The following is a 15000-nucleotide window of genomic DNA, read 5'->3' as shown; positions in this document are numbered from 1 at the left end:
GGCATGCCCCCCGGAATACCAGGGGGCGCAATGTGCGTTCAAAGATTCGATGATTCACTGAATTCTGCAATTCACATTACTTATCGCATTTCGCTGCGTTCTTCATCGATGCCAGAACCAAGAGATCCGTTGTTGAAAGTTTTAACTATTATATAGTACTCAGACAGTATAGACAAACAGAGTTTAGTCCTCTGGCAAGCGCTCGCCGGCCGGAGCCAGCAGCCCGAGGGCAGGCCTGCCAAAGCAACAAAGTGTAATAAACAAAGGGTGGTAGGTTACCCGGGAGGCCTTGCGGCAACCCGGGCGACTACTGTAATGATCCTTCCGCAGGTTCACCTACGGAACGGTTTCGAGTTCGTAGCGACTCACCCCTGCGCTTTCACGTAGGGCCCGACTATATCTTAAGCAGAGCTAGGCTCCACCCACAACCACTTAGTCTGTGAACGTTACCCGTATAGCTAGCGCTACTTAGGGTCTTCGCTGCGGATTATCCATAGTTCCCCAGAGGGAGTATCCATACACTCTTTTACCACCCCGTGGAGTTAGCACGGGCCCCCGCCTCGGTTTCCCGGGCGGGTTGGTGTTGTAGGCTTTAGGACGTCCCCGTCAATTCGATCGTGTTGCCAGCGGGTGCTGACTTGCATGAAGGGAGACTTATTTACAGTCGTGCTCCCCACCCCTTGCGGGGCTGCAAAGGCTTCCATAAGTGTCGCCACGGAAGAATCATTGAGATTGCTCCATACTTAAAAGTAGCGAAACCTTGTTACGACTTTTACTTCCTCTAAACGACCAAGTTTGGACAACTTTCCAGCTCTGGGTGGTCGTTGCCGACCTCCCTGAGCCAGTCCGGAAGCCTCACTTAGCCGTTCAATCGGTAGTAGCGACGGGCGGTGTGTACAAAGGGCAGGGACGTAGTCGGCACGAGCTGATGACTCGCGCCTACTAGGAATTCCTCGTTGAAGAGCAATAATTGCAATGCTCTATCCCCAGCACGACAGAGTTTAACAAGATTACCCAGACCTTTCGGCCAAGGTGATGAACTCGTTGGCTCTGTCAGTGTAGCGCGCGTGCGGCCCAGAACATCTAAGGGCATCACAGACCTGTTATTGCCTCAAACTTCCATCGGCTTGAGCCGATAGTCCCTCTAAGAAGCCAGCGACCAGCCAAAGCTAGCCGGGCTATTTAGCAGGTTAAGGTCTCGTTCGTTATCGCAATTAAGCAGACAAATCACTCCACCAACTAAGAACGGCCATGCACCACCACCCACAAAATCAAGAAAGAGCTCTCAATCTGTCAATCCTTATTGTGTCTGGACCTGGTGAGTTTCCCCGTGTTGAGTCAAATTAAGCCGCAGGCTCCACTCCTGGTGGTGCCCTTCCGTCAATTTCTTTAAGTTTCAGCCTTGCGACCATACTCCCCCCAGAACCCAAAAACTTTGATTTCTCGTAAGGTGCCGAGCGAGTCAAAAAGATAACATCGCCCGATCCCTAGTCGGCATAGTTTATGGTTAAGACTACGACGGTATCTGATCGTCTTCGATCCCCTAACTTTCGTTCACTGATTAATGAAACATCCTTGGCAAATGCTTTCGCAGTAGTTAGTCTTCAATAAATCCAAGAATTTCACCTCTGACAATTGAATACTGATGCCCCCGACTATCCCTATTAATCATTACGGCGGTCCTAGAAACCAACAAAATAGAACCACACGTCCTATTCTATTATTCCATGCTAATGTATTCGAGCATAGGCCTGCTTTGAACACTCTAATTTTTTCAAAGTAAAAGTCCTGGTTCCCCGACACACCCAGTGAAGGGCATGCGGCTCCCCAGGAGGAAAGGCCCGGCCGGACCAGTGCACGCGGTGAGGCGGACCGGCCAGCCAGGCCCAAGGTTCAACTACGAGCTTTTTAACTGCAACAACTTTAATATACGCTATTGGAGCTGGAATTACCGCGGCTGCTGGCACCAGACTTGCCCTCCAATTGTTCCTCGTTAAGGGATTTAAATTGTACTCATTCCAATTACAAGACTCAAAAGAGCCCTGTATCAGTATTTATTGTCACTACCTCCCCGTGTCGGGATTGGGTAATTTGCGCGCCTGCTGCCTTCCTTGGATGTGGTAGCCGTTTCTCAGGCTCCCTCTCCGGAATAGAACCCTAATTCCCCGTTACCCGTTGAAACCATGGTAGGCCACTATCCTACCATCGAAAGTTGATAGGGCAGAAATTTGAATGAACCATCGCCGGCACAAGGCCATGCGATTCGTTAAGTTATTATGAATCACCAAGGAGCCCCGAAGAGCATTGGTTTTTTATCTAATAAATACACCCCTTCCGAAGTCGGGGTTTTTAGCATGTATTAGCTCTAGAATTACCACGGTTATCCAAGTAGTAAGGTACTATCAAATAAACGATAACTGATTTAATGAGCCATTCGCAGTTTCACTGTATAGATTGCTTATACTTAGACATGCATGGCTTAATCTTTGAGACAAGCATATGACTACTGGCAGAATCAACCAGGTAACTATCTTGAGCCGGTCACCCCGAAAGACGCCGGCCAACCGCCCGCAGAGCGGGCGGCAGAGCAGTGTACGAGGAGGGTCGCCCGAGAGCGACCCGCGCTACAGGTCCCCAGAGCCAGAGCTACAACAGGTTCCCACAGCACGATCCAATTGCCCCCACTGTGTTCCCCAAGGGTTGGTCCGCGGCACCACTGGTAGGGCGCTAGGCGCCTTCGCAGGGTGTCACATGCGACCCTCAGGAGGAGGTTACTGTCGGCCGGTCACGCACGAAGCGGCTACCAGCCTAAGCTTGCCCCCAAATGTCTAGCAGAGAACGGTGGCCATCGGCCAGTAATCCACAGACTCCTACGGTACTGGCGGCTTTCGCCACCAGACTTTCGGGCACCGTTAGTGATCCCCAGGCCCTCTCAGGCTAGGGTCTCGAACCTCGGGTGTTGTGCCTCCCTGGGGCCGACCGTGACAGCGCGTTCACTAATCAGTCGTCCGGCTCGCAGAAGGTGGCGTGTCAACTAAGAGACAGAGGTTGCCGAAGCAGCCTCAAGATAGGAGGATCTAAGCCCACTAGGAACACACGACTAGCACTGCGAAGAGGTGCTCCAAGGCCTACTTTCCAGGTCCCCGTACCAGCACTGCCAAGATTGCTCAAGGCCTACTTTCCGGTTCTTCCCTATACTAGCACTGCCAAAGAGTCTCCAAGCCTACTTTTGCGTTTTCCTAATGAGCCTTCGCTCGCCCCCATCATATACCCACCGACCCCTTTTGACATTGCGACTCGTCAGAAAACCCTCCCGTGCACAAAATGTTTTTCCGATAAATTCATTTGTATGTGATTTTTTAAAAAGCGACGTTTTTCCATACAAACACACTCAAAGTTAAGGCCGAAAAGCTGACCACGGAATTTTTCGGATTTCGCGTTGGGTGGTAGTTGGGGGGGGGGGCCGGAGGGGGCTGCCAGGCACCTCAAATCCCACCCTTGGGGGTCCTAGCCCCCCGCCCACCCCAAGGCTCAACTGACGCTGCCCTTCCTTATAGCTGTGAGGAGCCCTGCGTAGCAGCACTGCCCACTTGCCTACCCAAGTCTTATGCCCACCCTATTCAACATCTCCGATCTAGTATATATATACACATCCCAGCTCCTCGCCTCAAATTCCCTGACCCCCCCCAAAGACCTCTCCCACAAGGCCCTACGGTGTAGCTACGGCTGCCACGGGGTGCCCTACCCGCCCCCTACAGCCCCAGCCTTGCCGGGTAGCTCCTACCGACCCAGCTACCCGGCAAACAGCTACCCGGCAAAAAAAGTCGAAACCCCCCAAACCTCCCCCGATGAGCCCCAGCTACCCGGCAAAACCACCCGCTGCCAAAACCGCCCCGCTACCCGGCAAACAGCTACCTGGCAAAAAAGTCGAAAATTAGGATCTGCTCTGGGCGACCCAGGGGGCAGCAGCGGGCTACCCACACCCTAACTGACCCAATCCCTAGTGAGCCTGCCCCCCTAGGTCCCCCGTGGCAGGCCCCGTCGCGGTTCCAAGATCTTTGCCGGGTAGCTCCTCACCACCCAGCTACCCGGCAAGAGGTTTGCCGGGTAGCCACTCACTCACCTACCCGGCAAGATGGCTGCTGTAGGAGCGCCACAGCACACCACCTCCCTAGAAATAGCCCGGGCCCAGCACCTCTAGGCTTACCCCTCCACTGTACTACACTGTACTACACTCTACCCCCCCCCGCTACCCGGCAAACCCCACCGAGCCTCTCGCCGCCATGATACACCCCCCCCCAGAGGGGGTAGGGGCTATCTGCCCCCAAGCCCGNTTTCCCGGGGGTCTGACTATATCTTAAGCGGCATTGCTGCCACCCACTGCCATCTAGTCGATGAACTGCACCCATAGACCGAGGTCCGTAGGGCTTGGCTGCGGATTGTCCAATCCTAGACGTTATTACCATACCCGAGGTCGTTACCCTGGTGCGCACCCCCCTTTCAGGAAGGCTGCGGTAGTCTAGGCTCTAAGGATGTTCCCGCAATTTGACAGTGTCGCCCCGGCGTCGGGACTAGACGGCGCTTTTAGCCGCCTCTTAACCACCTAGTAGTGTTCCTACAGGTCAATGGTTCGATTAGTCTTTCGCCCCTATACCCAAATTTGACGATCGATTTGCACGTCAGAACCGCTGCGAGCCTCCACCAGAGTTTCCTCTGGCTTCACCCTATTCAGGCATAGTTCACCATCTTTCGGGTCCCAACAGCTATGCTCTTACTCAAATCCTTCCGAAGACATCAGGATCGGTCGATGATGCACCCTTAAGGGTTCTCACCTCCGTTCACTTTCATTACGCGTATGGGTTTGACACCCAAACACTCGCATAGATGTTAGACTCCTTGGTCCGTGTTTCAAGACGGGCCGCTTACAACCATTACGCCAGCATCCTAGCCGAAGCGCGGTCCTCGGTCCCAGCAGGCTGCATTGCACCCTAGACTATAACACTCCCCGAGAGGAGCTACATTCCTAGGGCCTTTATCCAGCCGCCAAAACCGATGCTGGCCTGAGCACGGCCGAGTGCACCGGTGAGAACACCGGATGATCGGCCGCGCGCAAGTCTGGTTGCAAGCGCTTCCCTTTCAACAATTTCACGTACTGTTTAACTCTCTTTCCAAAGTGCTTTTCATCTTTCGATCACTCTACTTGTGCGCTATCGGTCTCTGGCCAATATTTAGCTTTAGATGAAATTTACCACCCATTTTGAGCTGCATTCCCAAACAACTCGACTCGTCGAAGGAGCTTCACATGAGCGTAGGCACCTGGCCGCATACGGGATTCTCACCCTCTATGACGTCCTGTTCCAAGGAACTTAGGCCAGACCATGCTCGAAGCATCCTCTACAAATTACAACTCGGACCGTGAGGCCAGATTTCAAATTTGAGCTGTTACCGCTTCACTCGCCGTTACTGAGGTAATCCCTGTTGGTTTCTTTTCCTCCGCTTATTGATATGCTTAAGTTCAGCGGGTATCCCTACCTGATCCGAGGTCAACCTGAAAAAATTGGGGGTTGCTGGCAAGCACACGACCGGACCTCCGGAGCGAGAAGAATTACTACGCTCGGAGCCGGACGGCACCGCCACTGACTTTAGGGCCCGCCGGGTCGGCGGGGCCCAATACCAAGCTGAGCTTGAGGGTTGTAATGACGCTCGGACAGGCATGCCCCCCGGAATACCAGGGGGCGCAATGTGCGTTCAAAGATTCGATGATTCACTGAATTCTGCAATTCACATTACTTATCGCATTTCGCTGCGTTCTTCATCGATGCCAGAACCAAGAGATCCGTTGTTGAAAGTTTTAACTATTATATAGTACTCAGACAGTATAGACAAACAGAGTTTAGTCCTCTGGCAAGCGCTCGCCGGCCGGAGCCAGCAGCCCGAGGGCAGGCCTGCCAAAGCAACAAAGTGTAATAAACAAAGGGTGGTAGGTTACCCGGGAGGCCTTGCGGCAACCCGGGCGACTACTGTAATGATCCTTCCGCAGGTTCACCTACGGAACGGTTTCGAGTTCGTAGCGACTCACCCCTGCGCTTTCACGTAGGGCCCGACTATATCTTAAGCAGAGCTAGGCTCCACCCACAACCACTTAGTCTGTGAACGTTACCCGTATAGCTAGCGCTACTTAGGGTCTTCGCTGCGGATTATCCATAGTTCCCCAGAGGGAGTATCCATACACTCTTTTACCACCCCGTGGAGTTAGCACGGGCCCCCGCCTCGGTTTCCCGGGCGGGTTGGTGTTGTAGGCTTTAGGACGTCCCCGTCAATTCGATCGTGTTGCCAGCGGGTGCTGACTTGCATGAAGGGAGACTTATTTACAGTCGTGCTCCCCACCCCTTGCGGGGCTGCAAAGGCTTCCATAAGTGTCGCCACGGAAGAATCATTGAGATTGCTCCATACTTAAAAGTAGCGAAACCTTGTTACGACTTTTACTTCCTCTAAACGACCAAGTTTGGACAACTTTCCAGCTCTGGGTGGTCGTTGCCGACCTCCCTGAGCCAGTCCGGAAGCCTCACTTAGCCGTTCAATCGGTAGTAGCGACGGGCGGTGTGTACAAAGGGCAGGGACGTAGTCGGCACGAGCTGATGACTCGCGCCTACTAGGAATTCCTCGTTGAAGAGCAATAATTGCAATGCTCTATCCCCAGCACGACAGAGTTTAACAAGATTACCCAGACCTTTCGGCCAAGGTGATGAACTCGTTGGCTCTGTCAGTGTAGCGCGCGTGCGGCCCAGAACATCTAAGGGCATCACAGACCTGTTATTGCCTCAAACTTCCATCGGCTTGAGCCGATAGTCCCTCTAAGAAGCCAGCGACCAGCCAAAGCTAGCCGGGCTATTTAGCAGGTTAAGGTCTCGTTCGTTATCGCAATTAAGCAGACAAATCACTCCACCAACTAAGAACGGCCATGCACCACCACCCACAAAATCAAGAAAGAGCTCTCAATCTGTCAATCCTTATTGTGTCTGGACCTGGTGAGTTTCCCCGTGTTGAGTCAAATTAAGCCGCAGGCTCCACTCCTGGTGGTGCCCTTCCGTCAATTTCTTTAAGTTTCAGCCTTGCGACCATACTCCCCCCAGAACCCAAAAACTTTGATTTCTCGTAAGGTGCCGAGCGAGTCAAAAAGATAACATCGCCCGATCCCTAGTCGGCATAGTTTATGGTTAAGACTACGACGGTATCTGATCGTCTTCGATCCCCTAACTTTCGTTCACTGATTAATGAAAACATCCTTGGCAAATGCTTTCGCAGTAGTTAGTCTTCAATAAATCCAAGAATTTCACCTCTGACAATTGAATACTGATGCCCCCGACTATCCCTATTAATCATTACGGCGGTCCTAGAAACCAACAAAATAGAACCACACGTCCTATTCTATTATTCCATGCTAATGTATTCGAGCATAGGCCTGCTTTGAACACTCTAATTTTTTCAAAGTAAAAGTCCTGGTTCCCCGACACACCCAGTGAAGGGCATGCGGCTCCCCAGGAGGAAAGGCCCGGCCGGACCAGTGCACGCGGTGAGGCGGACCGGCCAGCCAGGCCCAAGGTTCAACTACGAGCTTTTTAACTGCAACAACTTTAATATACGCTATTGGAGCTGGAATTACCGCGGCTGCTGGCACCAGACTTGCCCTCCAATTGTTCCTCGTTAAGGGATTTAAATTGTACTCATTCCAATTACAAGACTCAAAAGAGCCCTGTATCAGTATTTATTGTCACTACCTCCCCGTGTCGGGATTGGGTAATTTGCGCGCCTGCTGCCTTCCTTGGATGTGGTAGCCGTTTCTCAGGCTCCCTCTCCGGAATAGAACCCTAATTCCCCGTTACCCGTTGAAACCATGGTAGGCCACTATCCTACCATCGAAAGTTGATAGGGCAGAAATTTGAATGAACCATCGCCGGCACAAGGCCATGCGATTCGTTAAGTTATTATGAATCACCAAGGAGCCCCGAAGAGCATTGGTTTTTTATCTAATAAATACACCCCTTCCGAAGTCGGGGTTTTTAGCATGTATTAGCTCTAGAATTACCACGGTTATCCAAGTAGTAAGGTACTATCAAATAAACGATAACTGATTTAATGAGCCATTCGCAGTTTCACTGTATAGATTGCTTATACTTAGACATGCATGGCTTAATCTTTGAGACAAGCATATGACTACTGGCAGAATCAACCAGGTAACTATCTTGAGCCGGTCACCCCGAAAGACGCCGGCCAACCGCCCGCAGAGCGGGCGGCAGAGCAGTGTACGAGGAGGGTCGCCCGAGAGCGACCCGCGCTACAGGTCCCCAGAGCCAGAGCTACAACAGGTTCCCACAGCACGATCCAATTGCCCCCACTGTGTTCCCCAAGGGTTGGTCCGCGGCACCACTGGTAGGGCGCTAGGCGCCTTCGCAGGGTGTCACATGCGACCCTCAGGAGGAGGTTACTGTCGGCCGGTCACGCACGAAGCGGCTACCAGCCTAAGCTTGCCCCAAATGTCTAGCAGAGAACGGTGGCCATCGGCCAGTAATCCACAGACTCCTACGGTACTGGCGGCTTTCGCCACCAGACTTTCGGGCACCGTTAGTGATCCCCAGGCCCTCTCAGGCTAGGGTCTCGAACCTCGGGTGTTGTGCCTCCCTGGGGCCGACCGTGACAGCGCGTTCACTAATCAGTCGTCCGGCTCGCAGAAGGTGGCGTGTCAACTAAGAGACAGAGGTTGCCGAAGCAGCCTCAAGATAGGAGGATCTAAGCCCACTAGGAAACACGACTAGCACTGCGAAGAGGTGCTCCAAGCCTACTTCCAGTCCCCGTACCAGCACTGCCAAGATTGCTCAAGGCTACTTTCCGGTCTTCCTATACTAGCACTGCCAAAGGTCCCAAGCCTACTTTTGCGTTTTCCTAATGACCTTCGCTCGCCCCATCATATACCCACCGACCCCTTTTGACATGCGACTCGTCAGAAACCTCCGTGCACAAATGTTTTTCCGATAAATTCATTTGTATTGATTTTTTAAAAGCGACGTTTTTCCATACAAACACCTCAAAGTTAAGGCCGAAAGCTGACCACGGAATTTTCGGATTCGCGTTGGGTGGTAGTTGGGGGGGGGGGGCCGGAGGGGGCTGCCAGCACCTCAAATCCCACCCTTGGGGTCCTAGCCCCCGCCACCCCAAGGCTCAACTGACGCTGCCCTTCCTTATAGCTGTGAGGAGCCCTGCGTAGCAGCACTGCCCACTTGCCTACCCAAGTCTTATCCCACCCTATTCAACATCTCCGATCTAGTATATATATACACATCCCAGCTCCTCGCCTCAAATTCCTGACCCCCCCAAAGACCTCTCCCACAAGGCCCTACGGTGTAGCTACGGCTGCCAGGGGTGCCCTACCGCCCCTACAGCCCCAGCCTTGCCGGTAGCTCCTACCGACCCAGCTACCCGGCAAACAGCTACCCGCAAAAAAGTCGAACCCCCAAACCTCCCCGATGAGCCCCAGCTACCCGGCAAAACCACCCGCTGCCAAAACCGCCCGCTACCCGGCAAACAGCTACCTGGCAAAAAGTCGAAAATTAGGATCGCTCTGGGCGACCCAGGGGGCAGCAGCGGGCTACCCACACCCTAACTGACCCAATCCCTAGTGAGCCTGCCCCCTAGTCCCCGTGGCAGGCCCGTCGCGGTTCCAAGATCTTTGCCGGGTAGCTCCTCACCACCAGCTACCGGCAAGAGGTTTGCCGGGTAGCCACTCACTCACCTACCCGGCAAGATGGCTGCTGTAGGAGCGCCACAGCACACCACCTCCTAGAAATAGCCGGGCCCAGCACCTTAGGCTTACCCCTCCACTGTACTACACTGTACTACACTCTACCCCCCCCGCTACCCGGCAAACCCACCGAGCCTCTCGCCGCCATGATACACCCCCCCCAGAGGGGTAGGGCTATCTGCCCCCAAGCCCGCGCAAGGTCCCCCGCCAGGGCGTAGCAAGAAGCCTACAGAGCTAAGGCTCCGGTGCCTCCCTGCTACTAGCCCTCGCGGACCCCACGGCTGCCACTCCCCCAGTGCCTCTGCCCTAGAACCACCCACAGCTACCACGACCCCGGTGCCTCGCCCCTAAACCCATCCCCAGCTACCACTACCCGGTGCCTACCGCCCTAGAACCCCCTAGAGCCCCCTGCCTCAGCGTCTGCCCCCCTAGAAGCTGCATGTAGCTCCCTGCCTCGCAGCCTCACCTCTCACAGTCCTACCCAGCTCCTATGCCCTTCCTATATACCCATTGACCCCTGCTAACACTGCGACTCGTCAGAAAACGCTCCGACGTAATAGGTGCCTCGAAACTGGACCCATTTGGCTGGCATTTTGTAAAAAGGACGCGGCCAGGGCACTCTGCGACTTCGCCGGGTAGGTGAGCTACCGGCAAAGCAGCCACCACCGGCTCGCTAGGTAGGTGAGCTACCCGCAAAACCAGCTAGAGGCAGCCCGAGCAGCTGTAACGCCAGCTACCCGCACTAATGGCGGAGAGGCAGAGGCCACCAGAGAGCTGACTAGGGCTTGACAACCCCAAGTCCACCACATCACAACTCAGCTACCCGGCAAAACCGCGCAGAGGAGAAATCGACGCCCCCTCAACACCAGACTAGCCTGCAAGTTAATGGGAGATGTAAATCTACAGGTCTAGGCCGCGACCGCTTACGCTCAGTAGATCGTAATAACAAGACTACTTACTACTACACGACGGTGTGCACAAATAATCGTATGCAAAGGATCTATCCCACGCATGTAAATTGCAAGACGTCAGCTAGAGCCCCGGACTTCCACCGGGACCCGTTACGACCAGCTAGGATCAGGGCCAAAGGCATTCGTATCCGACTACGATGTGTGGGAGAAAATCATCGCTTTCTGGCATGGATTCTGACTTAGAGGCGTTCAGCCATTATCCAGCAGATGTAGCTTGCGGCACTGCCTTGTCAGACAGCCGCAAAAACAATTATCTGAATGAGCGGTTCCTCTCGTACTGAACTCAATTACCATTGCGACGACGTCATCAGTAGGGTAAAACTAACCTGTCTCACGACGGTCTAAACCCAGCTCACGTTCCTATTAGTGGTGAACAATCCAACGCTACCGAATCTGCTTCGGTATGATAGGAAGAGCCGACATCGAAGGATCAAAAAGCAACGTCGCTATGAACGCTTGGCGCCACAAGCCAGTTATCCCTGTGGTAACTTTTCTGGCACCTCTAGCCTCAAATTTCGAGGGACTAAAGATCGATAGGCACACTTTCATGGTTTGTATCACACTGGAAAATCAAAATCAAGGGGACTTTTACCCTTTGTTCTACTGGAGATTTCTGTTCTCCATGAGTCCCCTTAGGACACCTGCGTTATGGTTAACAGATGTGCCGCCCCAGCCAAATCCCACCTGACAATGTCTTCAACCCGGATCAGCCCGCGAAGGACCTTAATGCTAGAAGTTGGGCTTTGACACCCAGTTCCGCTTCATTGAATAAGTAAAAAACAATAAGGGTAGTGGTATTTCACCGGCGCCGAACTCCCACCTATTCTACACCCCTATGTCTTTTCACAATGTCAAACTAGAGTCAGTCAACAGGGTCTTCTTTCCCCGCTGATTCTGCAACCTTCCCTTGGCTGTGGTTCGCTAGATAGTAGATAGGGACAGTGGGAATCGTTAATCCATCATGCGCGTCACTATTAGATGACGAGCATTTGGCTACCTTAAGAGATCATAGTTACTCCCGCGTTTACCCGCCTGGTTGAATTTCTTACTTTGACATTCAGAGCACTGGCAGAAATCACATTGCGTCAACACCACTTTCTGGCCATCGCAATGCTATGTTTTAATTAGACAGTCAGATTCCCCTTGTCCGTACCATTCTAAGTTGGTTGTTAATCGTGCGCCGGACGGCCGAGCCTGCCAAGGGCTCAGTACCCCGACTGGGAGGCGCCGGCCCGAGGGCTAGTGCCAACCTGCTCCAGAGACGTCCACCCAAGGCCCAACGCACCCAACCTTAGAGCCAATCTTTTCCCGAAGTTACGGATCTATTTGCCGACTTCCCTTATCTACATTGTTCTATCAACTAGAGGCTGTTCACCTTGGAGACTGCTGCGGTTATGAGTACGACCTGGCTTGAAAGCTATTCCTTCCCGCGGATTTCAAGGACTCGAGAGCGCACGGACCCGACAAAGGTTCGGCTCTACCAACCGTCAGACCCTAGCTCCGGACAAACCGATTCAGGGTGATAGGCTTAGAAGAAAAGAGATCTTCCCAGGCCCCGCGCGTCTCGCGTTCAGTTACGTTGCCGTGGAGATCCAAATCCAGGCCGGAATATTAACCGGCTTCCTTCGAGGGACGGCGCACAAGTGCGCACATTAAAACGGAGTTTCCCTATCTCTTAGGATCGACAACCATGCCAACTGCTGTTCACATGGAACTTCCCACTTCAGTCTCAAAGTTTCATTTGAGTATTTGCTACACACAAGATCTGCACTAGGGGCGTTCGACCCGGGATCACTCCCAAGGCTTCGTCACTGACCCAGCTGCTACTCGCCAGGCTCGTTCTACCTGGCGGGGAGTATGGTAATACGCTAAGCGCATCCATTTCAGGGCTAGTTCATTCGGCAGGTGAGTTGTTACACCCTTAGCGGATTCCGACTTCCATGGCCACGTCCTGCTGTCTAATGAACTAACACTTTGTGTGTTGATGAGCGTATATTCCGGACCTTAACTCCGCGTTCGGTTCATCCCGCATCGCCAGTTCTGCTTACCAAAATGGCCCACTAGTGTTGTACATTCGAATGTCCACGTTCAATTAAGTAACAAGGACTTCTTACATATTTAAGTTTGAGAATAGTTAAGGTTGTTTCAACCCAAGGCCTCTAATCATTCGCTTTACCTCATAAAACTGAATTCAACACTGCTATCCTGAGGGAAACTTCGGCAGGAACCAGCTACTAGACTTACTCAGGCGCCGCAGCAAGCTGCAACGCCACAGCAGACTCGGGACCGCGGGGCTCTCAGAGAGGACGCCCCCACGGTCTTCGTTCTGCGCCCGGTTTCCCGGGGGTCTGACTATATCTTAAGCGGCATTGCTGCACCCACTGCCATCTAGTCGATGAACTGCACCATAGACCGAGGTCCGTAGGGCTTGGCTGCGGATTGTCCAATCCTAGACGTTATTACCATACCCGAGGTCGTTACCCTGGTGCGCACCCCCTTTCAGGAAGGCTGCGGTAGTCTAGCTCTAAGGATGTTCCCGCAATTTGACAGTGTCGCCCCGGGTCGGGACTAGACGGCGCTTTTAGCCGCCTCTTAACCACCTAGTAGTGTTCCTACAGGTCAATGGTTCGATTAGTCTTTCGCCCTATACCAAATTTGACGATCGATTTGCACGTCAGAACCGCTGCGAGCCTCCACCAGAGTTTCTCTGGCTTCACCCTATTCAGGCATAGTTACCATCTTTCGGGTCCAACAGCTATGCTCTTACTCAAATCCTTCCGAAGACATCAGGATCGGTCGATGATGCACCCTTAAGGGTTTCACCTCCGTTCACTTTCATTACGCGTATGGGTTTGACACCCAAACACTCGCATAGATGTTAGACTCTTGGTCCGTGTTTCAAGACGGGCCGCTTACAACATTACGCCAGCATCCTAGCGAAGCGCGGTCCTCGGTCCCAGCAGGCTGCATTGCACCCTAGACTATAACACTCCCGAGAGGAGCTACATTCCTAGGGCTTTATCCAGCCGCCAAAACCGATGCTGGCTGAGCACGGCCGAGTGCACCGGTGAGAACACCGGATGATCGGCCGCGCGCAAGTCTGGTTGCAGCGCTTCCTTTCAACAATTTCACGTACTGTTTAACTCTCTTTCCAAAGTGCTTTCATCTTTCGATCATCACTTGTGCGCTATCGGTCTCTGGCCAATATTTAGCTTAGATGAAATTTACCACCCATTTTGAGCTGCATTCCCAAACAACTCGACTCGTCGAAGGAGCTTCACATGAGCGTAGGCACCTGGCCGCATACGGGATCTCACCTCTATGACGTCCTGTTCCAAGGAACTTAGGCCAGACCATGCTCGAAGCATCCTCTACAAATTACAACTCGGACCGTGAGGCCAGATTTCAAATTTGAGCTGTTACCGTTCACTCGCCGTTACTGAGGTAATCCCTGTTGGTTTCTTTTCCTCCGCTTATTGATATGCTTAAGTTCAGCGGGTATCCTACCTGATCCGAGGTCAACCTGAAAAAATTGGGGGTTGCTGGCAAGCACACGACCGGACCTCCGGAGCGAGAAGAATTACTACGCTCGGAGCCGGACGGCACCGCCACTGACTTTAGGGCCGCCGGGTCGGCGGGGCCCAATACCAAGCTGAGCTTGAGGTTGTAATGACGCTCGGACAGGCATGCCCCCCGGAATACCAGGGGGCGCAATGTGCGTTCAAAGATTCGATGATTCACTGAATTCTGCAATTCACATTACTTATCGCATTTCGCTGCGTTCTTCATCGATGCCAGAACCAAGAGATCGTTGTTGAAAGTTTTAACTATTATATAGTACTCAGACAGTATAGACAAACAGAGTTTAGTCCTCTGGCAAGCGCTCGCCGGCCGGAGCCAGCAGCCCGAGGGCAGGCCTGCCAAAGCAACAAAGTGTAATAAACAAAGGGTGGTAGGTTACCCGGGAGGCCTTGCGGCAACCCGGGCGACTACTGTAATGATCCTTCCGCAGGTTCACCTACGGAACGGTTTCGAGTTCGTAGCGACTCACCCCTGCGCTTTCACGTAGGGCCGACTATATCTTAAGCAGAGCTAGGCTCCACCCACAACCACTTAGTCTGTGAACGTTACCCGTATAGCTAGCGCTACTTAGGGTCTTCGCTGCGGATTATCCATAGTTCCCCAGAGGGAGTATCCATACACTCTTTTACCACCCGTGGAGTTAGCACGGGC

The sequence above is a fragment of the Pseudogymnoascus destructans genome (assembly GCF_001641265.1).
Source record: "Pseudogymnoascus destructans isolate 20631-21 unplaced genomic scaffold scaffold_10, whole genome shotgun sequence".
Taxonomy (NCBI): domain Eukaryota; kingdom Fungi; phylum Ascomycota; class Leotiomycetes; order Thelebolales; family Thelebolaceae; genus Pseudogymnoascus; species Pseudogymnoascus destructans.
Note: the sequence above shows the minus strand (reverse complement) of the source record.